This window comes from Molossus molossus, unplaced genomic scaffold (genome assembly GCF_014108415.1).
Source record: "Molossus molossus isolate mMolMol1 unplaced genomic scaffold, mMolMol1.p scaffold_m16_p_16, whole genome shotgun sequence".
NCBI lineage: Eukaryota > Metazoa > Chordata > Mammalia > Chiroptera > Molossidae > Molossus > Molossus molossus.
Window position 1 is genome coordinate 52959469 of NW_023425351.1, and position 13631 is coordinate 52973099.

Genomic DNA, 13631 nt, shown 5'->3' on the forward strand with positions numbered 1-13631 from the left:
AACACAAAGACCTCGTCAGTTTTGTGCTTCATGAAAAGTAAAACATAGATATATGCTCAAATATATATCTAAGAGCTTTAAAAATTTTCTTGAATAAGGCTACCAACATATTAATTAATATTGGGATGGAATAAATTTATTGGCATGTGATAAAAATATTAGGCAAGTATGACTCAACTGTATTCAGATTGAATAACTAAATTTTTAATAAGCATATATATATACTTCATATATATTATACATATATGTTTTATATTTACAAATCTAGAGAGAAAAATAAAAATAAGGGAAATTGATTTTCAAGTGAAGACAGTAATAAATTCAATGAAACAAATCTAAAAAGTGTATGCTGGAAAAATAAAAATTATAATAGAAACTTATAAATAAGAAAACTAGAATTTTCCAAACATCTTATTCTGTATGTAAATCAAACTGAAAAAGGTCTGTTCTTTTTTTCATTTTTTGTTCAGATAGAGTGGGAGGGAGAGAGAGAGAGCGAAACATCGACGTTAAAGGGACACATCAAGTGGCTGCCACCTGCACGACCCAACCAGGGCCAGGGACAAACTGCAACTGAGATACATGCCTTTAGTGGGAACCGAATCCGGGTCTCTCTGGACTGCAGGCCGACACACTAACCACTAAGCCAAATGGGCCAGGGCAAGGTCTGTTCTTTTTTTAAAGCAGTATAGAAAACACAAGTTATCAAATATACAATGTTAGGAATGAAATATGTTATATAATTCCAAACAAAGATGAGACTGGGTATTTACTCAAATCTATAATAATTAAATTCAGAACTCAATTCTATTTTTCTAAGAAAATAAAATGGACAAAGTCAACTCAATATGAAGCATAAAATGAAGAACAGGGTCCTTGAAGGAAATTAAATTTTTCCCACAAATGTGGTTTTTATGAACTTTGGACCTTTTATCTCTATGCTGATCCACTTTCAAAACATGCTTGCTTACAAAATACGGTTTAACAGAATTAAACTGAGGTTATTCTATCCAATATAGCAGTATAATCATTAATACTTTCCCCCTTCCTTAACTCTCACTAACATAACAAAATATTATGTAAAACACTTAAATGTTTACTTTTTAAATAATAAATAGGTAAACCTTTTCAAATCTTTACACATTTGTGCTATGTCTAGGAGAACTCCATTGCTCCATCTTCTGGTTTTAAAACTTATTTTTCATTTGTATCCATTCTACCCAGGATGTAACAGAAGTGTTGTTTCAGTTTCTTTATCAGTTTAGATACCTATAGCTTTCAGAAATAGAAACTGACTCAATTATGCTCCAAGTTCCCATTTCTTCATCACATTGTTTCTTTTGCTTTTTTTGTTTGTCTTGTGTTTAGTTTTACTCTTGCCTTTGGCATTTGCATGATCTTAAGACTGTTTTCCCTCATGGTTTTAAAATGGCAGCCAGTACAGTTTGAGGCTAAATACTTTCATTTCAAGTTCAGAAGGAATGATAGGGGAAAACAAATCAGCAAGACAAAATAGAAGTGAACAAAAAAAATCACCCAAATGTCCCTGGAGTATGAACTGTAGCGTCTCCCACAAAAGCAGAGTACAAACAATTAAGTCACCTCACTGGAAAACAGGATAAAATAATTAGTGTAGATGAATGGAAGGCTCATTCCAGAAAAAGGAATGAGGTTGTCGTCCCCTTACTGACATGGGGAAACAGCCGAACAAATCTACTTCTCTGTTATTAGATAAAACAGCAGGAGTGACTAATGGTAGGCAATTTGCACTCAAATAACGAGTCAGCTATTTTTAAAATAGTGATTCTTCTTGTTTCTGGAATAAGATGTCACCTTATTTCTCTGGTCATATTAATTATGCTCATTTTAATATCTTAGCATCCATTTATTATTATTTTTCTTGTTATTATTGTTGACATTGGTTTTTTTATTCTGTATTTTTTGCTTTTCCTTGGAAGCCTATTGATTTGCTTTATACGACCTTTAATTGTATAATCACTTGGCACGTGCCCACTGCTGCCAGTGTTTTTAAGAAAGAAAAGCCTAAGACCTATGTACCAAAGGTTATCATATTACAGAACCTCTATATGACATCAAAATACCAAAGGATTTATGAACTTGCTTTTATAACAGCTCCTCAGAAAAACCAATTCGATTTCTCAGAATAAAAGCAACATTATTTTTAATTAACAAAGAGATATAACTAAACCTGAAGAAAGTCCTACAAAAAGCTATAGTAATAGAAAGAAAAATTTAAAAAGGAAAGAGAAAGGAAGAGAAAAGTAGGTATGGAGAAAAACGGTTTACAATTGCTATAGGAGAAAAGAGATATTAATATAGAGGGAAGAATCAATAAAGCCAATGCTGTATAGATTAATGAGGAATAAAAACTTTAAAAGACCATCCACCTTTGTCTGTGGAAATCACTGATGTTCATTTAAAGTATTATTTTGTTTAGTGATAGCCAAAGATTCTGTTTGCATAGAAGTTGAAAAGTAATTACAAACAAGTAAGAAGCAGTGTTTAACATGAAAAATATGGCAATAAAACAAAGAAAATCTGATGACAGCCTGATGGGGTGACAGGATAATATAAATTTTGTACTTAGAACAAGACAGAAAGTTTACTAAAATATATGGCAGTCAAAAAGAAAATAATTGGAGGAGACAAATGGCTAAAATAGATGGGTTAAAGAAGAACAGGGTTGCATTTTTAAAGAATATAAATAAGACATAAAAATCACTATATCATTTATTATACATTCCAGGAGACTTTTGAGAGCAGAAGTGGGACTATTAATTATGAAAATAAGACAGGCATGACCCCAGATTGTCCAGGCAACCAGGTCATATGATGTGTCCATATAGGTTCATCAATTGTAACAAATTTACTACTCATGTGAAAGATGTAAATAGTGGAAAATGTTATGGGTTAGAGGTGCAGGGGGTGAATGGAAATTCTGCACCTTATGTTCAATTTTGTAGTGAGCCTAAAACTACTCTAAAAATAGTCTATAAAAATATTTTAAAATGAGTGACAAATGAAAACATCAAATATTTCAAAAAGTTGCCAATTGAATAGAATTTTAACAGCTGCTTAAAATATTCAATAGTTTAGAAAAACCAGTAGGTGTCTCTCATGCTCTATATATTTAAAAATATATATAATAACTTCAAAAACCAATGCATATGTAAAGGAGAAAATGGTTTAATGGTCAGCAAAGTAAAAATAATGGCATCTTTTTCTTCAGTTTATTTTTTGGCTAAGAGAGTAATTTTGCTTATTACCTGTACTATGCTCAAACAATATATTATATATCAATACAGTGGATGCATAGACAGTCCTTGACTAGTGTAATATATATACTAGGAGATCTCCCATTTTATATTTGTAAACACATCACTTCTGTTAAAATAAATAGAGCTCCATACAAATTTACAGCATTTTGGAAATCATTAGGGATGACCCGTGATTCATGCATATAATCTTTAAGATGCCTGTCACATTTAATCAAGGTCATCATATTTCACAAATGCAATGACCTTGTTAATTTCTCTTTTTTACATGCCTTATTTGAATATATCATCTATCAAACTAAACAGACATAACTGCATCCATAAAATTCACAAACATTCATTAGGCTGTGAAAAAGGGTCTGTTTTCAAGTGAAAGAGGCACTTTTACTTACCCAACAGGTGCCTGAATGCATGGACTTGATTCCAAATTCTATCACTAGGCACTTAAGACCACGTGCACTTGAAGATGTAGTACAAAGAATCATAAGACTGATGCCAAGTATTTGTATCAAAAAGTAAAATGAATGAAATATATGCTATTAATGAAACAAGTGGTGAAAGGTATGGAAATCTAATTTAAAAGCTAAGGACATAAGATTAGAAAGTAAGTAATTCTTCTATTTGCCAGAGTAGCATTCTTGTTCAGAATTTTTGTAGGTGCCAGTGGCAATGTTTAAATAAGTAAGATATTTTAAATTGTAATTACAGATCACTGGATAAAAGGATCTTGCTAAATCTTGGTTATGAGAGTATCTGTAGAATGAATGTATTTGACAGAAAACTTCCTAGTTAATAGGAATTGTCCTTATTTTCCATGATGTAAAATTAAAAACTATTGTTTATTAGAACATGAAGATATTTACAAGTTGTAGGCTCAAATGTCATCTGGGTCCATTCAGTTTGGCATTATCACATGGTTGATGAATAAACCATTACCACTAAACTTTTATCTGTTAGTCTCATCTACAGCAAGCAAAAGAATGAAGGTGGTTTCACCCAACTCATCACCACAAGAGAAGCTGTGAAAAACAGGGGGAAACCTTGTTTCATTCTGTCTTGGACATTTTGTAGCTGTGTGGTACTTACTGGTAAAGCATATTATCTGTTTAGAAGCTTAGTTTCTTCACCAGCATTAACATCAGCAAGATGGCAGAATAAGGGACTCTGAACCCTCTTTCCTCCCACTGAAACACTGATTCAACTGTGCATGGGACAATTCCGTTTGTGAGAAATCCAGGGACTTTTTGAGAAATTTCTGCAACCTAGGCAAGTGTAAAACCAACTATATAGTACCTGGTAGGAAAATTTCTGGAATGAAGTAACTCTTCTCCTAAAGTAACTATATATAGATTATACACACATACACACACACACACACACACACACACATATTTTTAATGGACTGTGCAACTTAAGATAATGTTGAAGATATTTCCATCGTAACTTTATACTATATTATGTGTGTCATGCACAGCACCAAAAGTATTTCATTATCTATAATGATACTCTGCCCTGGCCGGTTTGGCTCAGAGGTTAGGGTGTCAGCCCACGAACCCCAGAGTCCCGGATTCGGTTCCCACTAAGGGCATGTACCTGGGTTGCAGTTTGTCCCCGGCCCCATGTGGGTGGCAATACTTGATGTGTCTCTTTCACATCAATGGTTCTCTCTTTCTCTCTTCCTCCCTCACACTCCCTCCTGTTCTATCTGAAGATAAATGCAAAAATGTCCTCAAGTGAGGATAAAAAAAATAATAATAATAAATAAAATGATACTCTAATAAGTCAAATGGCACTTTCTTATGTTGGCAAAAATATGCATAAATGAGATCTACCCTCTTAACAAATTTTTGTACGGTACAGTAAACTATAAGCACAATGTTGTACAGTAAATCCGTAGAACTTTTTCATCGTACATAACTGAAACTTTATAGTCACTGAATAGCAACTCCCCATTTCCCTCTTCTCCAGCCTCTGGCTACCATTACTCTAACTTCAGCTTCTATGATGGTGGCTACTTTCAATACCTCATATAAGTGAAATTATGTAGTATTTTTATCCTTCTATGAGTGACTAATTCCACTTAGTATAATAACCTCCCATTTTACCCATGTGGTTACAAATCACAGAATTTCCTTTTTTTAATAGCTGAATAATATTCTAGTATATGTTTATGATGCATTATCTTTATCCATTAATCCCTCAGTGGACATTTAGGTTGCTTCCACACTTGATTACTGTGAATAATGCAGCTGAATATAGTGGTGTTAATATCTCATTGAGATTCAGATTTCAATTATTCTAGGAAAATATTCAGAAGTTGGAAAGCTGATGACATGATAGTCCTATTTTTAATCTTCTGATGAACCTCCATACTATTTTCCTTATATTTGAGCCAATTTAAATTCCCACCAATATGCACGTTCCAGTTCTTCCACATACTTGCTAAAACTTGTTTTTTGTTTTTTTGGGTTTTTTAAAATAATGGCCATCCTAACAAATGTGAGGTGATCTTTCACTGTGGTTTTGATTTGCATTTCCCTGATGATTAATGACGTTGAGTACTTTTTCATAGACCTGTTAGCCATTTGTATGTCCTCTTTAGGAGAAATGTCTATTCAAACCCTATGTCCATTTTCTAGTCATGTAATTTGGGTTTTGGTTTGCTTGTTTGTTTGTTTTTCTATTGAGTTGTAAGTTTACCTATATATTTTGGGCAATAAATCCTTATCACATATGTGGTTTGCATATTTTTTCCCTAATTTTTCAGGTTGCCTTTATAATTGTTCTGGAAAATGATAAAAATGTTTCTAACATTAACCTGGGAGAAAATAAAAGAGTAAATGTATTTAAAAACAAACTATGACATAATGAAGTGGAAAGACAAGAAATTAAAGTTAAATTTAGAGTAATAGTTATAATATATAATTTATAATATTAATTAACAAAGTATTTGCCCTTTAAAAGATCATTATAATCTTAAGTTAGAATAGCTATTCACAGAGAATGGTACATGTAAAATCTAAGTAATGTATAAAGGAAGCAACTGTGCAGAGTTGTTTTAAATATCGCACTGGTCCAAATGTTCTAATTAAAAATATTTTAATAATATTTCAATTGTTTCTTTATTTCTACTAAAATGATTCAATAAAGTGATATTAACCCAGTATCATCTATTTCGTTTCAGGATGGGAAAAACAGTAAAATTCAATTAATCTGAAAAAGTAAACATGTGTCTTTCATAGACAACCTCCAATGGTCAGCTTTATACATCTATTACATTCAAATAAAGATTAAAGATCAGCACCATGTTGAAAGGGAACATTAACTATAAACTAGAGGTTTATTTGTGAAATTCACTTTGGGGAATGACTCTGGAGAGAAGACAATGACACTGAGGAGGTGCCAAGGATCTTTATCTGTAACATTCCATTATGCTGAATATGTCTTGATAAAACAATATTATCTTTTCATTATTGGTTAATGCATAAGTAATTTTATATTATTATTAGCATTTTTATTTAAAATTTAAATTACTCAAAATTGTGATGGGCTAAATAATTTGTCCCACAAATGTGTCACTGTCCTATTCCCAGAACCTGTGAATATCTTACCTTATATGGATAAAGGAAATTTGCAGATGTGGTGAAGTTAAGGAACTTGAGATGGGGCAATTATCCTGAATTATCCATGTTGGCCTAATGTAATAAAAAGGTTCCTTATAAGGGAGTCAGGAGGGTCTGAATTAGAGAAGATGATATGATGACAGAAGCAGAAGGAAAGAAGCTATGATGATAAAAACCAAGGTCACAGTGATGTGGGGCTATGAGCCAAGAAAAATGTAGCTAGCCTCTCAAAATTAGAAAAGGCAAAAACACAGAAATGATTCTCCCTTAGAGCCCCCAGAAGGCAGGCTGCCTGCTGACCTATTTTAAATTTCTGACTTACAGAACTATATAATAATAAATTTGTATGCATTTAGTTCAAAAATTGTGGTAATTTGTTTAAAAAGTAACAGATACAAACATATGTAAAGCTTTAAAAAAAATTTTTTTTCTTTATTGATTTTAGAGAGAGGGATAGAAACATCGATGAAAGAGAACATCGACTGGCCCCCTACTGGGAATTTGGCCCACAATCTGGACATGTGCCCTGACAGGGAATCTAACCAGCAACCTCCTGGTGCATGGGTCAACGCCCAACCACCGAGCCACACCGACCAGGCCATATATGTATATCTTTATACACAATTATAAACACACTAAAAATAAATTGTGCACACATTCATACATGCATATACACACACACAGTATTTGACTGACTCGAGTGACCAAACAGGCTTACTTCGTCTTGAGTATGTATGTGCACTTTATAACTAAGATCAACTGCAACTCTGTGTTCCCTTCTATCAAGCATCCCAACATCTTTTATCCTAGTATTATTATACTAAGGAAAGGAGGTGAAGGAGAAGGAGGAAAATGAATAGGAGGATAGAAGGAAAAGAAGGAAGAACAGAAAGAAGCAAAGCAAAATCTTTTAATCCACTGACTTTAATATCTAAAGATCTGTTTAATATGACATATATAAATAACTGTGACAATAAATCTATAATTAACTACTTATCAGAGTCTTCCCCATTTCACAGATAAGAAGTGCAAAATGAGAAAAGCATAGCGCATTCTATTTGATATTGAGGTCAGCAATCTCATAGCAGGAAAGGAAGAGGAGACAGTGAATAGACAATAAACTTGATAGACTTCATATATTTCCCTAGGTTGACTATGTTTGTTTCAATTGGCTCGTAACAAATAAATACTCCTGATTAAAATATGTGTGTGATTTTTTTGTCATGAAGCTGAAAAGTAGATAGTCTCCTATATCACAATTATGATTTTTTAAGTTCAGCTGACTTACTGTGAAAATACGTTTTCTACAGAGAACAATCTAATTGAAACACTACACAGTTCCCATTTAAAACCTTTCTATGTCTCACAATATTAAATATGTCCATATATTTGGCAGTTTCTTAAAAAGTCTCTCTTAGTTTTTAAAAAAGTAAAGGGTTCACTTTTATTTTATTACTTCCCTTAATTTGTATATTTGTTTTATATATTACTGTTTTCAATAGCTCATCAAAATAATAGTCATTTTTCTGAACTTTGATTGAAACACTTCATACTACACTAATGTACATGTTTTTAAATTAGGGAATTAATAATCATGAAAAACTTTAGTTTATAAATAAATAATTAATCCTATTCAACATCTACAGAACCAAGGTCAACTTACTGGATTTCAACAATTCACAGAACTTGGATAAATTTAGAGGAACAAGTAGGTTAGTTAAGAGATTTAGAAATAGATTACATATGGATAATTAGAAATCTCAGCCTTATTTGTCATGTACAAGACAAAATTCTGAAGAGAAAGAATAATCAAAAATATGTATTTGAGGATGGAAGAAACTTAAGCCTCCATAGCCATAATTAATAAAAAAATACGAATCAGTTAAAGGTAGAGTTTCAAAGAGTATGACTATTAAAAGAGCACATATTTAAACTCAGGGATCATGAGTCACAGAGATAAGGAGTAACTTAATCATACAGTGGATACCCCTTCTTAGAAATGGCATGGACTGGACTAGATTAGAAATTTTCCTCTTACATTGTGCCAATTATTAACTATAAGGACAAATATAAATTAAAAGTAAGAGGCCTAATTATCCTTTTTCTAAATTCAATATATTGAGGTGATACTGGTTAATATAAGGGAAACTATTCCCTTCCCTTCCATTTCCTTAGAGTATTTACATATGAAAATTTAAAATTGTAAGTAAATTTTCCTGTCTTTAAAATGTGTACAGCCCAGCCAGTGTGGCTCAGTGGTTGAGTGTCAACCCCTGCACAAAGAGGTTACAGGTTCGATTCCCGGTCAGGGCACATGCCCAGGTTGTGGGCCTGATCCCCAGTGGGGAGCATGCAGGAGGCGGCCAGTCGATGTTCTCTCTCATCGATGTTTCTATCTTTCTGTGTCTCTCCCTTCTCTCTCTAAAAGTCAATAAATAAATAAAATAATAAAATAAAATGCATATAAATTGTTGAAAACAAAACAGGTCTTTTGTGAGCTTTGTGAAACAGATATATCTGGTCAAGAACCTTATGATTTCCCTCATATTGATACTGTTGTAAATAACCTGGTTATTAATTAATAGGGAAGGGGCAAAGGTAAGGCCAAACTTTGTAGGCATGCCATTTGAACAACTTTGCCAGGAAACTACAATTTAGACACATGCCCAGTAAAGTCTGGGTGACATAGGGAAGTCACACATGAGAACAGGTCATTGGCCAGAGTAGGCATAGCCACTGCAAGCACTGGAAGATTTGAGATACTTAAGCTCCTAAACAAAGGAATTCTCTCTCTTGCACTCTTGTGTGCTGGGCTCCTGGCTATTTTGTAGGGGCCGTGCTCCTCTGCATTCACTCATGTGGCTTACAACCATATGGACCCCACACAATGGGGACTGATGGACTGTGACTAGCCTGATGCTGTGCCAGACCCAACTCCACCATGGAACGAAAACTTTGGACACTGTCCTTGCTTCCAGCTCTGCTGAATCCCCAACTGCACCTCCTCCAAGCCTGGACTAAGGGAAATGAGACTTTGCAAACCAAGGGATGTTAACTCCACAAAAATAAAGCTTTCTATCACATCTCATCCTCCCTTGGGGACCTCCATGAATGCTTATTACAGTGGTACCCCAAAAAGCCCACTCCCACTACTAATGGAGAAATTCCACCCACACATTTTTTCAATAACAATATGTGGGATATAAAACTGAAAGCAACAAATGAACAAACAGAGAAAAAAAAAACAACTCACAAACACGGACAACAAGATGCTGGTTACCAGAAGGAAAGGGCCACGTGGGGGTAGTAAAAGGTAAAGGGGGTCAAATATATGGTGACAGAAGAAGATTTGACTTTGGGCGGCAGGGCACACAATGCAATATGCAGAAGATGTACCATAGAATTGTACAGTTGAAGCCTATATAATTTTATCAATCAATGTAAATTAAAAAAAAATTAAAAAAAAAAAAGAATGAGATAACAAGTCACAGACTGGAAGAAACTATGTGCAAAAGACACAACTGATAAAAGACTGTTATCCCAAATATACAAAGAACTCTTAAAACTCAACAATAAGGAAACAAACTTATTTAAAAAGTGGGCAAAAAACCTTAACAGACACCTCACAAAAGAAGATATACAGATAGCAAATAGGCATATGAAAAGACTTTCCACATTATTTGTCATCAGGAAAATGCAAGTTAAAACAACAATGAAATATCATGACACACCTATTAAAATGGCTAAAATCTGGAACACTGACAACATCAAATGCTGGCAAGATGTGTAGCAATGAGAACTCTCACTCATTGCTGACGGGTATGAGAAATGGTACGGCCACTTTGGAGGGCAGTTGGGCAACTTCTTACAAAACTAAATATGCTCTTATCATAGAACCCAGCATTCACACTCATTAGTATTTACCCAAAGGAGTTAAAAACATGTTCACACAAAAATCTGCACACTGATGTTTCTAGCAGCTTTATTCACACCTGCCAAAGTCTGGAAGCAACCAAGATGTCCTTCAGTAGATGAACAGATAAATAAATTGTGTTATATCCAGAAACTGAAATTATTGTAGCTAGAAAGAAACTATCAAGCCTTGAGAAGACATGAAGAAACCTTAAATGCATATCACCAAGGAAAAGAAACCTACCTGAAAAGCTGCATGTTTAATGATTGCAGAACTATATGACATTCTAGAAAAGGCATAACTATGAGATAATATAAAAATCCAAGATTGCCAGGATTTAGTGGGGAGAAAGAGATAAATACATATGGAGGATTTTTAAGATGATGAAAATATACTGTATGATACTCTAATGATAGGTACATGTCATTATACTTTTGACAATACCCATAGATTGTACCACACCGAGATTGAACTGTAATGAAAACTATGAATGTTGGTTTATTATGAAGTTTCAAAGTAGATTCATTGACTATAACAAAAGTATCACTCTGGTGGAGATTAATAACAATCAATGGGGGAGGCTATGCATGTGTGGGGCGAGTGGGTATGAGATATTTCTGTATCTTCTCAATTTTGCTGTGAACCTAAACTGCTGTAAAAAATAAATTCTCAAAAATATAAATATAGTATAAATATACAAATCAGAAAATTCATTTTGGTAACCATACTGCCATCTAATCCATACACTCTCTCAAATTTTACCTTCTATCAAATAATATGTATAGCAAAAGCATCCATCCAGGATCACAGCTAATATTTATTTGTAGATGACCTTAGTCAACTTGCATCTGGAACAATTACTCAGTATTTTCATATCTTCCACAATGTTAATATTTTAAAGACTACAAGCTTGCCATTTTATTGAGTGTGTTATTTTAGATTTTTCTGATGTCTCTTCTACCCCTCCCTCTGCTTACATTCTTTATAATTTTTGGTAGGAATATCACAGAAGTATGTTATTTTCATTGTATCTTACCAGAACTGTGTTTTTCATTGTATTTTATTAGGTGTTACAAGATTTTGATTTCTTCGATTACTGATGATGTTCATTTGTTCACATGTTTAAGGTGACATCTGCCAGACTTCTCCAGAGTAAGTTACAAATATCATGTCTGAAATGAATTAGTGTGTTGTGAGAAGATGCTCTGAAACTAGGTAAAGTCATATTACTCATTATACTTTCATCCAATAATACTATTGGCAACCACTGATGATTTTTCACTCATCAATTGGAACTACTATAATTGTTAAATGGTGGTTCTCTAATTCCACCAGTTCTTATAAATTTTAATAGCTGGCATTCTACAATAAGGAAAAACTTTTTTCTCCCACATTAATTCACATATTTACTTATTTATTTATGTGAGTACCAACTCATGCATCTTATTTATTCAGTAGATTATAATATGCCAATATTATTACATAGCTGATATTCAAATTGCCTCATATTTGGTAAGTACATCCCATGCAAGCCTGTTTCTCTAGTATATGAAAATGTCTACACCATTCCTTCAGCACTTTTTACTTTTTGGATACATATACACCCAACCAAATATCTTTGTCTATAAATATTTTAGTTGCCTTTTTATTTTTATAGCCAAAAAAATAAGTTTTTCAAAGCCAAGGATATTTCCTCCAGGTGGTATAGAATTCCAAATAGAACAAAGACTGAAGAACACACTTGGGCAGGATTCTGGGCTGGGTTTACCCTGAACTCACAGCTAACGTTGAAATGGCAGAGTGAGAAGAACTGAAGAGATGAGCCTCTGCATGATTATTATTATTACTATTATTTTTTTTTTTTTCAAAGGTTTATTCTTAAATGTACAACAGGCTCCAAGACAACGCTTCACTCTAACTATAGATGGCAAGAGATGTTATGGCAGGGAATCCAGATGTTAAAAAAAGGAATGAGCCCTGGCCAGTTTGGCTCAGCGGTTAGAGCGTCAGCCTGCGGTCCGGAGAGACCCAGGTTCGGTTCCCGCTAAGGGCATGTACTTCGGTTGCAGTTTGTCCCCGGCCCTGGTTGGTCGTGTGGGTGGCAGCCACTCGATGTGTCCCTTCACGTCGATGTTTCTCTCTCTCTCTCTCCTTCCTCTCTCTCCCTCCCACTCTATCTGTACAAAAAATGGAAAAATATCCTCAGGTGAGGATAAAAAAAAAAAAAGGAATGAAATTAAGGATCACCATAGCCCCAGGCACAAGGAACACCTCACTTTTTACCAGATGTCTTAATTCCACCTGTGGCCAGGGGGCCCTTCCCTATGGCCTTTGCTTTTAGCTCCTCAAGTTTCTTCTGCTCCTCTTTCTGCTGCTGCTTGAAGCCTTATCTTCCTCATCCATCTCCTTGGCTTGCTTCTTGGGCTGCTTCAGGGGCTTCTTCTTGCTACCTTCACGGCTGGACATGGTGCCTACTGCCCCTTCCCCATTAGTAGTTTTCTTGCCAGAGACACTTAAAAGCCTGATAGCTGGTGTATTGGTTTTGCTGAAGTGTCTTTCCTGAGCTAGAGAAGAGGAAAGCTCTAGTTCTATATCTAGCCTATATTTTGGCCTCACTTTTGATTCTAAATCCCACTACCAGTAGTGCAGAGAGGCCAGTCAACAGAAAAAGGTGTAGGTAGTGGCATTTAAAAATATATACCACTGTTCACCTGACTGCTTTCTCTTCTTAGCTCCTAGGAAAAGGAAAAAAGGAAAGAAAATATAAGTGGATAAGTAGAAACTAATGGTTAAATATAT

At 34.3% G+C, this 13631-nt stretch overlaps 1 pseudogene; it reads right to left on the reverse strand.

Annotated features, from left to right (window-relative positions):
* Nucleotides 1–13104: 13104 nt before the first annotated feature.
* LOC118631381 lies at nt 13105–13298 on the reverse strand (annotated as a pseudogene).
* Nucleotides 13299–13631: the final 333 nt, after the last annotated feature.